The sequence below is a fragment of the Schistocerca americana genome, chromosome X (assembly GCF_021461395.2).
Source record: "Schistocerca americana isolate TAMUIC-IGC-003095 chromosome X, iqSchAmer2.1, whole genome shotgun sequence".
Taxonomy (NCBI): Eukaryota; Metazoa; Arthropoda; class Insecta; order Orthoptera; family Acrididae; genus Schistocerca; species Schistocerca americana.
The window spans coordinates 993,756,755-993,774,261 of record NC_060130.1 but is presented as its reverse complement, the minus strand read 5'-3'; the positions used below and the strand labels follow the sequence as shown (position 1 = coordinate 993,774,261).

Here is a 17,507-nt window from a genome sequence, read left to right as displayed (position 1 = left end):
TGACTGGAAACATGTTGTCTGGTCGGACGAGTCTCGTTTTAAATTGTATGGAGCCAATGGACGAGTACGGGTATGGAGACAACCTCATGAATCCGTGGACTCTGCATGTCGGCAGGAGACTGTTTAAGCTGGTGGAGCCTCTGTAATGGTGTCGGGCGTGTGCAGTTGGAGTGATGTGGGAACCGCGATACGTCTAAATACGACTAGGACAGGTGACACATACGTAAGCATCCTGTGTGATCACCTGCATCCATTCATGTCCATTGTGCATCCCGACGGACTTGGGCAATTCCAGCAGGACAGTGCAACACCCCACACATCCAGAATTGCTAGAGAGCGGCTCCAGGAACACTCTTCTGAGTGTAAACACTTCCGCTGGCCACAAAATTACCCGGACATGAACATTATTGAGCATATCTGGGATGTACTCTCACAAATTTATGGACAGCCCTGCAGGATTCATGGTGTCAGTTCCCTCCAGCGTACTTGAGACATTAGTCGAGTCCATACCACGTCCAGTTGCGGCACTTTTTGCGTGCTCGCAGGGGCCCTACACGATATTAGGCAGCTGTGCCAGTTTCTTTGGCTTTTCAGTGCAAATATTTAGTAATCAGATTAAAATACAAGATCAATCTTGGTCGATATTCTTGCACTGTTGTATAGTTCAGGATATTCAATGGTAATTTGTACGCTGTCTCTAATTATTTTGTCGTTGACGGAATTTTAAAACCAAATGTTCATGTTTTGCTCTTACATCACCAAAACTTGCGGATCATGAGTATAGGATTAATCTGTTGAACACGTTTTCAACTTAATTTCATGTATTAAAATTTTTAAAGGTCTTGACTCTAATTAATATAATAACGAGACCGGCAGACTAGAATCCATCCTCTGATTTTGTGTAAAGTATAGTTGGTATCTACGGCCTTGCCGCAATGGTAACACCGGTTTCCATCAGATCACCGAAGTTAAGCGCTGTCGGACTGGGCTAGCACTTGGATGGGTGACCATCCGGCCTACCGAGTGCTGTTGGCAAGCGGGGTGCACTCAGCTCTTAGCCCTTGTGAGGCAAACTGAGGAGCTGCTTGATTGGGAAGTAGCGGCTCCGATCTCGTAAACTGACATACGGCCGCGAGAGCGGTGTACTGACCACGTGCCCCGCCATATGCGCATCCAGTGACGCCTGTGGGCTAAGGATGACAAGGTGGCCGGTCGGTACCGTTGGGCCTTCATGACCTGTTCGGGTGGAATTTAGTTTATAGCTGGTGCCTAAATAATACAGTGTTGACCATCTCAACATCGTTATTAATCTTAATTTATCGATAACCAAAGGCAAGTCAGAGCATGACTGTTGACTTATGAAACCAGTCTCCTACCAGTCATGCTCTGACCAGCCTTTGTATACTGGCAAGTTACGCTTAGCAACGATCTTGTAATAGTTAACACTGCATTTGGGTAGCATGTATAGTATAAGCAGTATATGAGAAAGCTGCTAGTCAACCGAAACCAGTTATCATTTAAATGTTATTACATTATAATGCGATCAAGACCATTAAAATTTACAGTGAATAATAGACATCACTGTGTCTACCTCGCATGACGATTTCAGGTGTTATGATTAATCTTATGTATATCACACTTTCTGATGCAGATTAATATCCTACAAAATTTTGAGGGAGCATATTATTCTGTTAAGTGAAGTTCCTTAGTATTTGTTTTTTTTTTTTTTTTTCAACGGGCAATTACAAAGATATGACTTCAACACCGTAGGGCATTAAATATACCAGCTTCAAAAGTTGTTGTCACGTGTTTGGCCATGCAGAGGGTAGCTACTGCAAATGTAACAGTGGCCCAACAATTCGTCGCGTGCCACTGCTGCAGGACATCTGGCTGCATAGTCGCTGCCTAAGACACATTTTTTCCGAACCGAAGCATGTTTTTACTAAACGTTTTCTTTGTGAATGGCTTTTATTAAGAATATCTGCCTACGCTTAGGCTGTGTCAAATTTAACTTCTCATTTTCATAAACTTAGAAACCATTAATATTTCAGACTAATTCAGGTTCGACCTATAGTTCCATCTGTCATTCTTCACGCGAAAATACAGTAAGTCGTTCGTTACGTCATAAACAGGTTTATCTGGTGTTAGATACAGGCCCAGTAAGCTGTTCTCGTACTGAAAATTCATTCACCTTTCTCCAATTTATTCTCGTTCCTGCTGTCCATTTCGTTACTAAGTATCATAAATTTATATTACTTTCATCTATTAATTGATATCTTCTTCATCTGACTGTTTGTCCACCCATTGTTGTTTGTAAGAGATAGACTGTTATACATTCTGTGTTAACGCATTTCACCGTGCCCCTATTTACAATGGCTGCATCTACGCATAGCTTAACCACCCTCCGAGTTTTCCCTCGGAAGGATTACGTTCTTTTTTCAGCTGTTCGCTTCTTTCCAAAAAACTTAAATACATTTTAACCTCTTTTTCACTCAAAATCTCCCATTGTAATTTTTCGTGTCGTTTTTATGTACTACATGGTGCCGAACCCAGTAGCGCAGTTATTCGTACATTGGATTGGCATTCGGGGGGACTCTGATCAAAATCGGCATTCGGCCATCTACATCTACATTTATACTCCGCAAGCCACCCAACGGTGTGTGGCGGACGGCACTTTACGTGCCACTGTCATTACCTCCCTTTCCTGTTCCAGTCGCGTATGGTTCGCGGGAAGAACGACTGCTGGAAAGCCTCCGTGCGCTGTCGAATCTCTCTAATTTTACATCCGTGCTCTCCTCTGGAGGTATAAGTAGGGGGAAGCAATATATTCGACACCTCATCCAGAAACGCACCCTCTCGAAACCTGGGCAGCAAGCTACACCGCGATGCAGAGCGCCTCTCTTGCAGAGTCTGCCACTTGAGTTTGCTAAACATCTCCGTAACGCTATCACGGTTACCAAATAACCCTGTGACGAAACGCGCCGCTCTTCTTTGGATCTTCTCTATCTCCTCCGTCAACCCGATCTGGTACGGATCCCCCACTGATCAGCAATACTCAAGTATAGGTCGAACGAGTGTTTTGGAAGCCACCTCCTTTGTTGATGGACTACATTTTCTAAGGACTCTCCCAATGAATCCCAACCTGGTATCCGTCTTACCAACAATTAATTTTATATGATAATTCCATTTCAAATCGTTCCGCACGCATACTCCCAGATATTTTACAGAAGTAACTGCTACCAGTGTTTGTTCCGCTATCATATAATCATACAATAAAGGATCCTTCTTTTATGTATTCGCAATACATTACGTTTGTCTATGTTAAGGGTCAGTTGCCACTCCCTGCACCAAGTGCCTATCCGCTGCAGATCTTCCTGCATTTCGCTACAATTTTCCAATGCTGCAACTTCTCTGTTTACTACAGCATCATCCGATCAGATCTAGATTTTCCGTGATTTCCCTAAACGTCTCCAGGCAAATGCTAGAATGGTTCCTTTGAAAGGGCACGGCCGGTTTTCTTTCCCTGCAGTGAAACATACGAAGCGTCTGCTCCGTCTCTGATGACTTCGATGTTGATTAGGTGTTAAACTTAAATCTTCCTTCCTTTGTACTAAATGGCAGCCTGCTACTTGCCTCACCTACAGTTGAATCTGTAACCTAGGTGTTCATCTTCTTATTTCTACGTCTTGTTACTGCCAAATAATTATATGACGTGACTGGTTCACGTTGTGACTCGGAATATCGTGTAGGATTTCCTCATAAATAGTTGCAGCAACTGTTTTAAGCCATAGACGGGCGAGTCAGTCCCAGCCGACCGCCGTGTAATCCTCTGCCAACGGCGTCATCGGATGCGGCGTGGAGGAGCATGCGGTCAGCACAGTGGTCTCCCGCTCGTTGACCTTGGAACCACTACTACAAGGTCAAGTAGGAGTGGTCAAATCTGACATGTCGATACCTACCCTGAAACTCTACACTAGGAAAAAGACACCAAAAGAAATAAAAGAAATGCACTGTAAAAATTTTGTCTGCTAAGGAACACTGCAACGATTGAAAAAAATGCTAAGAACCGCTTATAACAGAGGTTTGTACAACACTTCCTGCCAAGGGCACGAATCGGCGAATAAGTAGAGACAGCCGCAATAAGAGAGCATAGATCTCATAGTACTAAGTCCAAAGTACACACACGCGAATTTTACTCACTTAAGCCATACCAAAAAGTCTCATAACATTAATTTTTGGAATAACTTGCAGTTCATGTTGACAGCTGAACTGTTGCTGATGTAATTGTTATAGAAGTGACTAGCACAGGAAAGAAAATCAAGGCTGAGTATGATATTACATTACAGAAGACGTTCTGCAGTCGGGACTTTAATTTGTTGACATTAAATGTGTTATAACAATTCCTGTAGTACACATCTAATGATATTTTTTTATATTTTGCTAACAATCAAACAGTTTCTTTTTTATTCCCTGCACTCGTCACAAAAATGCGATGTGTCTACTGGATGACGAAAACAAACATCTTCTTGCACCAGGAACACCTGACAAAACAAAAATAAATGCATTCAGGTACTTCACAGTAATTGCTAGTTTCATAGAGACAACTGGAATGGAGTAATAAATGGTCGTGGCAGTTGTTCTGCGCATAGTGCTGCTTACCGGGCATACGTGGTCAAATTCGTAAAATGTGGTCATGCAAACTGACAAAGCAGAAATGATACGCTTAACATCACTGTTCCGCTGATAAATCCGAAGTAACAAAGAGCTATCGCAAATTGTAGTTATTGACAATTTTCAGGAAAATGCTTTACAGCATAGAAATTTTTTTATCAGAAGACTGAATCACAGTATTTGTTCTGGGTGAAATCCGAATGATATTAACAGTCCTCTCCTCGTCCTCCTACGGACAGAAGTGTAGTTATGCCCAGGCAAAGAGTGCAACAAAAGCAATGAACTATTTTCTGCAAATGGTAAGAAGAAGTTTCGGACGTAACACTGGAAATTATTCTCTCGTGCTTTTTTCTTTTTTTTTTTTTTTTTTTTTTGTCTCGTCGATTACAGGACTTTTTGCAAGTAAACAGTCCTTTTTTAAAATTTTTGGTTCTAATTTGCCTTGATGTTCCTGAAGACAGAAACAAAGCTGCGGAAACAGTAATCCACCGATAAGAATAACAGGAATTATTGTATACGAATGTGTCATACTATTTACCGACTGAACAAACGACTCTGTCTTTTGTTTTGCGCTCGAAATGATAAAGCGCGGTTTACAAGAAACCTGACTGATTGGCTTTATATGCAGCTTTTAAGGGATTACAAGAAGCTTCGCCATTACGTCAGATACTAATTTCTCTCCAGAATGAGATTTTCACTCTGCAGCGGAGTGTGCGCTGATATGAAACTTCCTGGCAGATTAAAACTGTGTGCCCGACCGAGACTCGAACTCGGGACCGGGTCCTGAGTTCGAGTCTCGGTCGGGCACACAGTTTTAATCTGCCAGGAAGTTTAATGAATTTCTCTATTAACTGCATCTCTTCATGTTTACTTGAGGTAAACTTCGTAATTTTTTGCCTTCCTTTTCTTTATAATTTCCTGAATCTGTTTAGAAGCCTGGAACGATGTGTCTATTGGATGATGAAAACAAACATTTTCTTACACCGGGAACACCTAACAAAAGAAAATTAATGCATTCAGGTACTTCACAGTAATTACTGACGTAACATTCATCTCTCTCGCAGTTCAGAACACCCAGTATTGTAGATCTCCCTTGGTAACAGTGCATTAACTCTCACGAGCAGTTCTAAATCTTTCGAATAGCTTTTTTTTAACACTTTTGTGAGTTTCATTTCGACACATATTTCGTATTTCGTTAAATCTTTCTTCCATTTATACACGTCCTCCTCAAATTTCACGAAAGGAATCCGGCTTTGCACACTGTTTAAGTTTAAACGTTTTCTCCCTCCTTTGTTTTCTTTCTCCCTCAAAGTTATTACTACACGTGTTTTCGTTTGGCTTGGAAGGTACTCTGCTTTTGTTCTGGATTCAGTTAGCACAACCACTGATCGAACCACAATTCACGGAAACGTCAGAGTTATTTCCTGTCTCTTCTAATATTTCGACAATTTTTATAGAAATGTCGACGTCATCGGAATGAATGTCCTAAAAATTAAGTAATAAGTAACTTCAGGAAACGTATGTGATATCGATTCAATACCACGTTCGTAATAATTCAACTTTGCAAGGTTGAAAACATTAATTGGATTCCATATTACTGTGAAACTCTGGAACTGGCATAAAGACAGATGCTACTAGCAAGAATATACCAAAAAAACGTAAAGAAAATTAGCTCAGTTTTATCTTCAGCGTCAACACTTATCGACACCACAAGGGCAATTGCTATGCACTATGGATATTAGATGAGTTACAAATTCCAGCGAATACTAACTGTGAACAATTGTGTCAGTGAAACTATCAGCGGAAACTGAAATTTGCTTTCCAATTACGATCACATTGTGCAGTGTTACCTGTTTACCAATGTGCCAGCCGGCCGAAGTGGCCGTGCGGTTAAAGGCGCTGCAGTCTGGAACCGCAAGACCGCTACGGTCGCAGGTTCGAATCCTGCCTCGGGCATGGATGTTTGTGATGTCCTTAGGTTAGTTAGGTTTAATTAGTTCTAAGTTCTAGGGGACTAATGACCTCAGCAGTTGAGTCCCATAGTGCTCAGAGCCATTTTGAACCAATGTGCCGTCAATCAAGAATATGTGTCCAGCTGTTGCACGTGAACCGTCTGCTACAGTTACAGCAGGGGTGTACATTCCTCCAGCCATCTGGCGAGCTATGAATTTGGAAAATTTCAACGTTTTTTTAAAAATACTTGTATTGTGAATTAGCAGCTAAACTTTTGACATTGTGTTTCTTTCGGCATATTCTTTCTGTATAAAAAATTTCAGGGCAGGTTTCGACATGTCTCATTGGGCAGTTCCCTTGTCACCACATTCCAGTCACCCTAGCAAGGGAATAGTACTGGGAATCGAACCCTGCTCTCCCACATGGCAATCAACCTTGCTGACCACCTTTTTCCCCCTAAGGAGCCTTCCTGGCGCCCAAAAGGAGCGGTGGGGACAAGATGGGCAGGAGTCGCAACCCGAGAACTGGCCACCGTGTCCCATCCCCTCTCCCAGAAACCAAGGAAAGAGTAGGGACCGTGAAGTGGAGATATAAAGCACATAAATTTTTTTTTTAATACCATCGAGTGAAAAGGTGGGAACAGCAAGTCGCCACATTCGCTGGGACTATCGATGCATAGTTTTTCGGAGAACAACATTCCAATGACGAGAGAATAACCGGTACTAAGAATGGCAAAGGCGTCGACCAACTCCTCATTACAGTAACACCCCAACTCCGGAGTGGGTTAAGAGAGACACTAAAAATAAAATTGGAGAGCAATTGTCTGTATTTTGAACTGCAGACAACTGCAAAATGTTCATTAAGGAAGTGTCAAAATCAAGGCATTTTTCTCTGTCAGTAAACAAGTAGTGAACTGCGTGTCCACAAATCCACTTCACGGAGTTCGTTTTCGTTTGTGGGAAGTATCCTGAGTTCAGAAACAGGAACAAGTGAGGAGGTATCTGATGAGGAGTCGTACGGGTTTACTAAGGCCGGCATCTGTCGCACCAGGCGATCCTCGTCCGTGTCCAGAACATCACTGGCCACACACAATGGCGTGTCTGCAAGCTGAATCCTGTGAAGGCGTGACTGGCGAATTTTCTGCCCATTGTCAGTAAGGTATCACGCAGACTGGACGTCAGTTGGCAAGATAAGGTGCGCACACCAATCGCCAGACGGCACGCCAGTCGGCGTGGGGATGCTTCCCCTCAACCACATTCAGTGACGTGTTCTGCTGAAGAAAGCCATAGATCACCTTCGTGGACACAAAGCGCATTGGCAGTACCGCACTTCGGACATAGCTCAGTTCGATGAAAAAGTAGCGGTAGTAAAAGAAGGGAGGAGGGGCATCCAAAAGCTGGATAGGGGCTGAGAGAGAGCGTGGTGCAAGGGCCTCCAGCAGCAGCCTCGAAAGCAAATGGGACAATGGCGCCACAGCACTATTCGAGAGGTGACGAAAAGCGGTATCGCTCTATAGAGGATATGATACAGGCCTAAACTGCCAGTGCACCGCGGGAGGGTGAGGGTCTCGTAAGGGATCTTGAACTGCAAGCTCTAGCAAACACATGAACTCAATACCGCTAGCATGGGGCGGGCCGTGGACGGTGGAATGGAGAGTGTATGTGTCACAAGGGGGGTACGTGATACCAAATATATGTTTACATATTGTGTCCATTGCAGAAGACCGAGGGCTCGTAAACAACGATCTTAGAGCCCAGCTTGTAGCTGCAACAGTATGCTATGGTAGTTGAGTGCAACAGTGCGCTGCAGATCACTTGCGAAATCGAGTCCTAAGCATCAGATAGTAGCAGCTACATGCAGTGGAGCAGCGCTGTCCTCAGGAAGCCTCACATCTATAACCACAGCACTCAATTTGCAGACATTACGTCAGTCACCAAACGCGTTGCCGTAGGAGGTAACCCGTGTCAATAACTCCCTGGTCTCAGTACCGCTACGAACAATGAGGACGAGATCGTCTGCATAATCAGTGCAGCTGAATACATAGCCTGAGAGACATCCCACACAAGCGTTGACGGAGGCCGCAGAGCAATGGTTCCATGGCGAAAGCATACAACAGCGCAGAGAGTGGGCAACCTTGATGCACTGAATAATGAATCAAGATGGGAGGAGTGAGGCGGTCATTGCAGAGCACACAGGATGCCAAGGAGACGTATTACGACGACCGCGGTATTCTCAGTGTATCCCATAATGCAGAGCACCCCTTTCAGGTAGTCGTGATCGACCTGATTGAATTCCTGGCTCACGATAAGAGCAGCCAAAAGACTAAGCACGCGATAAGCGTGAGCTAGAGGAATTAGGTCTCGATAGCGACCGAGGGCACTGCGGATGTTATTGGCACTTCCCAAAGAGATCTGATCAGGGGATCCACGTACCAGGCCGTCCGTTTAAGCTGTGCAGCCAACAGGTGGATAAAGATCTTCGTCTCACTGCTGAGCAACGTCAGTGATGTACCCTGAAGTTTGTGGATGGAAATGAGGAGACCATAGAGGAAACTGTCTGGGATCTTCACGGTAGGCGACATAAGGTCTCGACTAATTTCGATCCACCCCGGCGCTAGCAGGGGACGAAATGCCTGACAAAATTCTATTGGAAGGCCGTCAAGGCCGAGCGACTTGTTGGAAGAACCCACCTGGATAGCATAATGGACTTTGTCCTCCATGGCGTTGCCAAGTAGATCCATCATTGTATCCCCAGGAACCGAGTCAAAGGAGAGTCAGGAGACCGCCGTAATGTTTGCAGGTTGGTGACATAGTGCAGAGTACAGCTTAAAATAATGTGCATGGAGAGAGACCCGATATCGCGTTGGGTATCTAAGCACTTCCCATCTTCAGTGATAAGAACATTAATCAAAGTCATCCGGATGCGGCGCTGTTACGCTATCGGGTGGTACACGACACTCCTGTGCTAACCCGTTCGGTGTGTGCACTCTGACCATAGCTTCTTCAAGGGGATGTCGAGAGAAGGCCATGAGCCTGATGCTCTGGCGAATACGGCGTTGTAGTATATTCCCAGAGAATGGTGAAGTAAGAATCCTGGGTTCATCGCCGCCATGCCACAACCTTCGTTCTGTGTCCAGTCAAGGTCTTGTGGAGGGCAGGCTTTGTGCAGAGAACGTACCTTGGCAGGGTAGTCTGATATGCATCAAGGCGTCGACGACAAGTTTTCCGCGTGGTCTTGATGAGCTACTAGCAGTTGGGTGAAGTAAGATGGATCGTGTTCAGTTTCCATGGTCTACGGCCGCACCACATCTTGTGGCGGCAGTGACTGAAGGTGCAGATGTATGTGTCATGGTCAGAGAACGCAACACGCCGGACTTCAGCAGCTTTCCCCCCACCAGCAGTATTGCGGGAGGTAGAAACACGATCGTGGCGACTGGAAGAATGGCTAGTGAAATGCATAAACCCGAACGATCATCATGGACATGCACCCAAGAGTCCAACAAGGTTAAGGTGCTGGGACGATCCCATCATATAAGAGGATCGTCACCAATCCACCAGCAATGGAAGCATGGAAAACTTGAGTCGCAAATCCATGGGGAGCACAAAATATTGCAACATGCGCCACCTAAAGGAGGGCAATGTCAGCATCCACAGCATGCAGCATTTCATGGAGTAACGCCAGTTTACGGCGCGGGCGAAGTTTTTTGACATTGAGTGTGGCTATGTGAAAAGTTTGAAAATCTGTCATCACCAGGAGGGCGGAAGATGCAAACACGGAGGAAGAATGGGGAGTTCCTCGTTAGGTCCCTATGAAAGGGCACTTCACTGTGACAGGGAGGAAACCGATCCCGCCAATGGCAGAACGTCCATGCTCAGCACTGACGTCGACCGACCAGGAAGCAGATGTCTCACTGGGCTGGTTCAGTTGAACACTATTGTAGGTGTGCCCACATAGGTTGTGTCAGACACAGAAAGGGGGGCAACCACATTAGAGGCAGAAGGGGAAAGGTCGGTGTATGCTGACTGGAGACGGAGGCGCGGAGATACATTACGTCGGCTGGTGCCAGGGCGTCGGAGGAGAGCGTATCAACAGCAGGATTATCGTCATCCTGTGTGCACATCTGATGGAGGCAGTCGTCAGAAGGGTGCGGCGCTGTCTCTTCCGTTTCCTCAGCGACCGTTGCTTCCTAACATGTTCCGTGTCAGGTGGCGGATGGCTGTCGTCCGACATGCAGCCAGATGTCAGAAAAGTGAAGGTCGGTACAGCACAATTATCATCAATTGTGGGGTAGGGGCAGGCGGCTTGCGTCTGCTGACGCCCTCGTCCGTTAGTACTCTCTCTGGCGATAGTGCAGCAGAGGAGGGAAAACGTCAAATGCGCCGACTGATTCAGAGTGGGCGCAGCAGGCAGACGCGTAATACAGAGGTAACGCAATGGGCGACACAGGGAGAGCGACGTCTCCAATAGGCGTCAGAACCAGTCTACGCCGGAGAAAATCAGAGCGAACTTGACCTGGCCACAACCTGAACGACAGCCCTGCAGTCAGCATTAACCAAATAGTAAAGGCACGTGTTTCTTCAGTTCACTTTTTATCTAACGGACACCATTAATGACGGAGTAGGTTTCGAACGGCTTCCACGTTTCAGCAGCGTGACTGACAACGTTACCATAAGGTTTAAAGGCGGCCACCACAACGTCCGACAGCACCTCAAACGGAAGTTCGAAATCCCTCCGCGTTCGGAGGCCGAAACCAGTGTGATCAAACACGGCAGTCCCTGTAATGTGTGTGTGTGTGTGTGTGTGTGTGTGTGTGTGTGTGTGTGTTTGTGTGAAATCTTATGGGGCTTAACTGCTAACGTCATCAGTTCCTAAGCTTACACACTACTTAACCTAAATTATCCTACGGCCAAACACACACACCCATGCCCGAGGGAGGACTCGAACCTCCGCCTGGACTAGCTGCACAGTCCATGACTGTAGACCGCTCAGCTAATCCTGCGCGGCAGTCCCTGTATGGCTGCCAGAGTATCAGTTCTTGAGATGGCTATTATGCCGTCGCGCAACGTCGGCACACAGTTCTTCATTCTCCAGCTCCATGTACACAGAGGTACTAAGGATCGAAAAATGAACTCCGGGAACATCTTGGAGCGGGAGACGTATTTCGACCTGTAGAAACAGTTCTACTTCATATGTTTTTCGTCGTTCATGATCCAAAGGAAAAGTTAATTTAATCATGCCTTGGCGATAGGAAAACGCCAAGATTGTCGGTGAATTCGGACACGGAGACAAGCCGTCACGCAAAAGTAAACAAACGCGCGCTCACTCTCAAGCAGCACAACAGGAGTGACATAAACAAGGCGTCCTCGCCTCACCACTGCCGAAGGCAAGCTGATCACTCAGCTACGGAAGCGGACATTACGGTTAATACTATACGCTGAGGAATTAATGTGTTACATGAATAACAACGTCCCTATTACACTCTCCTGGGTCATACCAGATTTTACTTGAGTGCCTATAAATGACTGTCCATCCAAGATAATTTGCTGCAGCCCACCTGTCAGGAAATATACGATCCACTTGAAACATTGTTAGATATCACATAGGTACCCGTTTTCTTTAGGAGGTGTCACTGTTGCAGTAAATTAAAAACTTTTAAGAAGTCTAGAGACAACGAAATGGCTCTGAGCACTATGGGACTTAACATCTATGGTCATCAGTCCCCTAGAACTTAGAACTACTTAAACCTAACTAACCTAAGGACATCCCACAACACCCAGTCATCACGAGGCAGAGAAAATCCCTGACCCCGCCGGGAATCGAACCCGGGAACCCGGGCGTGGGAAGCGAGAACGCTACCGCACGACCACGAGCTGCGGACTAGAGACAACGAATCAACCTGGATTCCTCCATCCATGGCAATGAGAATATCATGTATGAAGAGCGCGAGTTGAATTTCGCATGATCGATGTTTCTGAAAACCAGGCTGATTTCCATGGAAAAGGTTATTTCGTTCCAATCTATGTCCAGCTCCTGCTACAGTTATAAGTGGGTGATACATGACGGTTGTTCTGTGGATGAATCATATTTCTTTTTATGCAAATCGTTGTGACCTATGCTTTTTTTTTCTAATTGGGGGAACGTATCCCTTCAACGTATCTGTGCTAAATTTTAGCCAAAAGTGGAGCTAATTCTCACGCATATTCTACATACACACATCAAAAAAAGTTTTGCATCACCCTGATACACAGAACTCCTGAAGATGGACTTTGACTGTGGATATTGTATTACAGACACAGTCCCTTTGACTGTTCAGAGATATCACTAAACTCATCCAAAGATGTAAACAACCATGCATGAGCAGCGCTTCTTAGACGGAGGGGGTCCGACAGTCAATATATTCCAGTCATTCCTCCAGGAAGGAGGTACACACCTCGTGTTGTCTGTAGTTCAGCCAATGCCTAGACGGTCAACACTGCGGTTCGATCGCGTCTGCATTGTTACTTTGTGCTCTCAACAAGGTAAGTGTCCAGGCGTCTCGGAGTGAACCAAAGCAATGTTGTTCGGACATGGAGGAGATACGGAGAGACAGGAACTATCGATGACATGCGTCGCTCAGGCCACCCAAGAGCTACTACTGCAGTGGATGACCGCAGTAGTGGAACAAAGTTCGTTTCAGTCCATTTTGTTAGTGCCAGTTGCCTACATCAGGGGCAGGTATGCACTCAAGGGCAAATCTATTATTCTCCTTTGATTGACAGGTACTTAGCCTATCGTTCTGCTAAAAGGATCCTTCATTTTGATTGACAGGCACTTAACCTATTGTTCCCCCACCCCCTACCACCCTTTCCCCCCCTCAGGAAACCTCCAACCCACCCCCTCCCTCTCGCTGCCACAGGTGCACTTTCAGGTCTGAGCTATTGGAATAGCCCCTCACACTCTTGTCAGTATCGGCACCACCGTTTAAGATAGGAAATAAATTCGGTGCAATATTTCTGAGTGCACAAGTTACAGCCAGGCACAGGCCTGTTGACAGTACCTTAAACTTACCAGCAGTAGAATGGAAGCCACAGGGCCGTAGAACCACTGAAAAGAGTAAATGCAGCCGTTTGCATGGCACAAGTTACAGGTAGAAGGCGACACTTGACCCAACCTAGGTGTTATGAGTACGTGACTCGGAGCGGCACATTAGCAAAACAGAAGCACTCAGCCACATATAAATGGTACTGGTTTTCTAACAAGGGGGATTCAAGTGTGGCAGCTCTCCTAGATGGTGGGGCATGTCACACCATTGGCTACGCGCAGCAGCAGCTGGGGCTCCAGCGTTCCAGTCCACGGCAGGTCACTGGTTCGACCCTCTGAGGCCACCGCGGGGTCTGTAGCCAGCCAGCGGCAGGCCACTCAATGGCTCGCTACTGTGGGCAGTCATGATGGCCCCCAACACACGCCGGAGGTATCCTGAGGCGAGGGCCACAGATTTGGATGTCAGATCACAGGCACTTGTTGTAGCCTGCGATCTTAACCACGATTGCGAAGCAGCACACTGCGGGCTGCCCTGTGGCTCCCAGCAAGCGGAGCTGAGGCAGCCAGGATGAAGACCGCTGAGTTGGCTGCCAGTGCATCCTGATGCCATCAAAACACCATGGCTGTACACGGCCGGCACGCCGCAGTACGTTGCATGGGTCACTGAGGTAGCCCTTCTGTGCCAAGCTGTTTGCAGACAGCGAAGTGGCGTCCTCAGCATCGCAGGATCCTGTGACTCAGACAGAGGGGAACACGGCTGTGAAGCTCGGAATATTAAAATACTTGAAGATCATGGCCAAGTTTTAATACGGCGTTTCCTGACAGTTTCCATCCATGTCCAACATTCCTCCATCACACACGAACGTCTACATTTGGCAGTGACAATTACATATCAGTTTGATTGACTACTTAATTAAATTAATCAATTAATTAACCTCACCCCCTCTGGTTAGCCATCCTCCCTTCCCACCATCCCTCCCAGAAATTGGCGGGAAAAAGGCTCAGTTGATCGGTCATTTGGAGGGAAATCGATTGCTGTGTATGGAATATTGTTTAAACAATTTTAGACAATGTGTGGAATATTGTTTATTTCAACAATTTAGGGAATTCAAGGCAGTGTATGGAACATATGGAAATGGATGGAGAGGAAGGATCTCATAACAGGAAATTCAAGGTAAATTGTTTAATATTTTAAACATAGCTGCACAATAGCAACGGTTTCACGTAAGAAAATTAAAAACAGCTGACCAGTTGCAATATCCATTGCAACTGGTCAGCTGTTTATAATTTTATTACATAAATTGTTTATTTAAAAAAGTTCAGTTTGTGGGGTTTGGATTTCTCTTGGTCATCATTCTCTACTGTTAGAAGTATAATTTTGGTAAACATTTTTGGAAACAGTGATCAATAGGGTATTATATTTTAACTAAAGTTCAGTCTTGATCACAACACTTATGTCTCAATAACATAGGTGACCGGTTTCGGTTATATTTACATAATCATCTTCATACCTGTGAATTAATTTTAGAAAATACTAGGGACCAATCTTAAAATAAAATGAAAAGTGCCTAATGACAACAAAATTTTAACAAGATAACATAAAACTTATTATACCCATGGCTTCCTTGGAGGATGGTAGGCGGAGCTCTCCTCAGCTGCTATGAAGTCAACTGGTGGTTATGAGTGTTTTTTTTCCTTTATTGTTATTTGTACACCTTATACAAGGCCGGCTGGCAGCAGATTACATCCACTCCGCTCTTCAGCCACAAGAATTACAAGAATTGAAAAAAAGGAGACAGAAAGGTAACAATTCGGAGGTTAAAAAACAGGAGATACAACAAATAAAAAACATAAAGCCGTTCACACTCGACGATAACACACGAAAACACTGTCGGCACTACACACAAACACTGATGAATGAGACGGTACAAGTGAACGAGGAGCGTGGTGGCGAAAAACACTAAATCACAATCATGACGGCACAGACACTAAACTGATGGCGATGATCTCTAGCTCGCGGATGTCCACTTAGCGTGTGCGAGTCCGGGGACCTGCCAAGAGGGGAGGAAGGTGGTGGAGGAGGGAGAGAGGAGAGCAGAGATGCCAATGACTGGGGAGTTGGGGGGGGGGGGGAGGAATGAAGGTAGGAGGGGGTGGGGAAGCCCGGGGGAGGAGGGGGGAGGAAGAGAGGATGGAGGGAAGGAGAGAGAAGGGAGAGAGGGTGCCTTAAGGAAAGGACACAGTAAGTGGGAGGGGAGGATCAAAGTTGATACGAGGGGTAGATGGAGGGGAGGAGGGCATCATCAGGGAGGGGGAGCTGGCGGAAGCCACCTTGGGAGAGGGTATGGAGAGTGGAGAGATGGAGAGCAGGTGGGACGTGGAAATACAGGCGCGGCAGCAGATGGGTGTGGGAGAGGATGGGAGAGACCAGCAGGTGAGGGGGATCTAGTTTATGGGAGGTGTATAGGAGCCATATCCATTTGAGGAAGAAGAGGAGGTGGGGGAACGGAATAAGGTCGCACAGGATCTGCATGGGGCAGGGGAGACGGATGCGATAGGTGAGGCGAATAGCTTGGCGTGCTAGGATCTGAAGGGATTTGTATAAGGTAGGGGAGCAGAGATCCAGGCAGGGTGGGCATAGCAAAGGATAGGGTGAATGAGGGATTTATAGGTATGGAGGATGGTGGAGGGGTCCAGACCCCACGTATGGCCAGAAAGGAGGCCAGAAGGAGGCGTTGCTGGCGGAGATGCTGGTGGATGCGTCAGGTTAGGATGGCTTCCAGGACCTTGCTGAAGACTGAGGTAAGGCTGATGGGACAGTAGGAGGAGACAGCGGACGGCGGTTTACTGGGTTTAAGGAACATCAGGATACAGGAGGTTTCCTACATGTCGGGGTAGCAGCCGGTGGACAGGACTACATTGTAGAGCCTGGCCAGGGTGGAGAGGAAAGAGGCAGGATCTTCACGAAGGTGGCGATAGGTGACACGATCGTGACCAGGAGCGGTGTTGCGTTTCGTACGGAGTGTAGCGATGAGATCTTGTGTAGTGATAGGGGCACTGAGTTCAGTGTGTGCAATGTTGTCCCAGTACTGGAAACCAAGTGCGAGGGGAGGGACAGAGGTGTCAGTTCGATCGTGGACATCCAGGAAGAGTGAGTAATCGAACTGGGGATCGCCGGGGATGGTAAAGACATCGGAGAGGTAGGAGGCAAAGTGATTGGCCTTACTAAGGTTGTCAGGGAAGGGTTGGTTGTCATGAAGGAGAGGATAGTAGGGGGGGGGGGGGGGGGGGGTTAGATCCGGTAAGGCGGCGGAAGGCTGACCAGAACTTGGACGAGTTTATGGGAAGTGTGGCATTTAAATGGGTGCATGGCTGTCGCCAGTCCCAGTGTTTCTTAGCCGCGAGCAAGTTTTGGATGTGTCGCTGGAGTTCCCGGTGGCATCATAGTGTGTCCGGGTCACACATGTGGAAGAAGGCACGGTAAAGACGGCGGGATTCACGGAGGAGGAGGGCCTGTGGGGGTAAGGTAGGACGGTGGGGGTGGATGGCGACAGAAGGGATGGGGGCCTTCACCGCATCAGACAAGGTCTGCTGGAGAAAGGAGGCGGCATGGGTAATATCATCAGGGTGGCGGTAGGTGAAGGGGTGGCCATCGACCTGGGTAGATAGGGTATCCCGGTAGGCATTCCAGTCGGCAAGGGAATAATCATGGATGTACTTTGGGGAAGGTTCATTACGAGGGTCGGGGTGGGGGCGACGACCGTCTGAAACGGTTAGGAGGATAGGGAGATGGTCACTACCAATGGGGTCCAGGACATCCACCGCTATGCGGCCAAGGAGGTTAGGGGAGGAGAGGATGACAT

The 17,507-nt window shown here is 46.7% G+C and overlaps 1 protein-coding gene and 1 pseudogene across 1 annotated transcript in view; both read left to right on the top strand.

Moving 5' to 3' along the window:
* Nucleotides 1-17,507, top strand: part of LOC124556434 (facilitated trehalose transporter Tret1-2 homolog) — a 203,618-nt gene that overhangs the window by 75,522 nt on the left and 110,589 nt on the right. The gene's annotated exons all lie outside the window — the stretch shown is intronic.
* On the top strand, nucleotides 918-1,035 carry LOC124557511 (annotated as a pseudogene).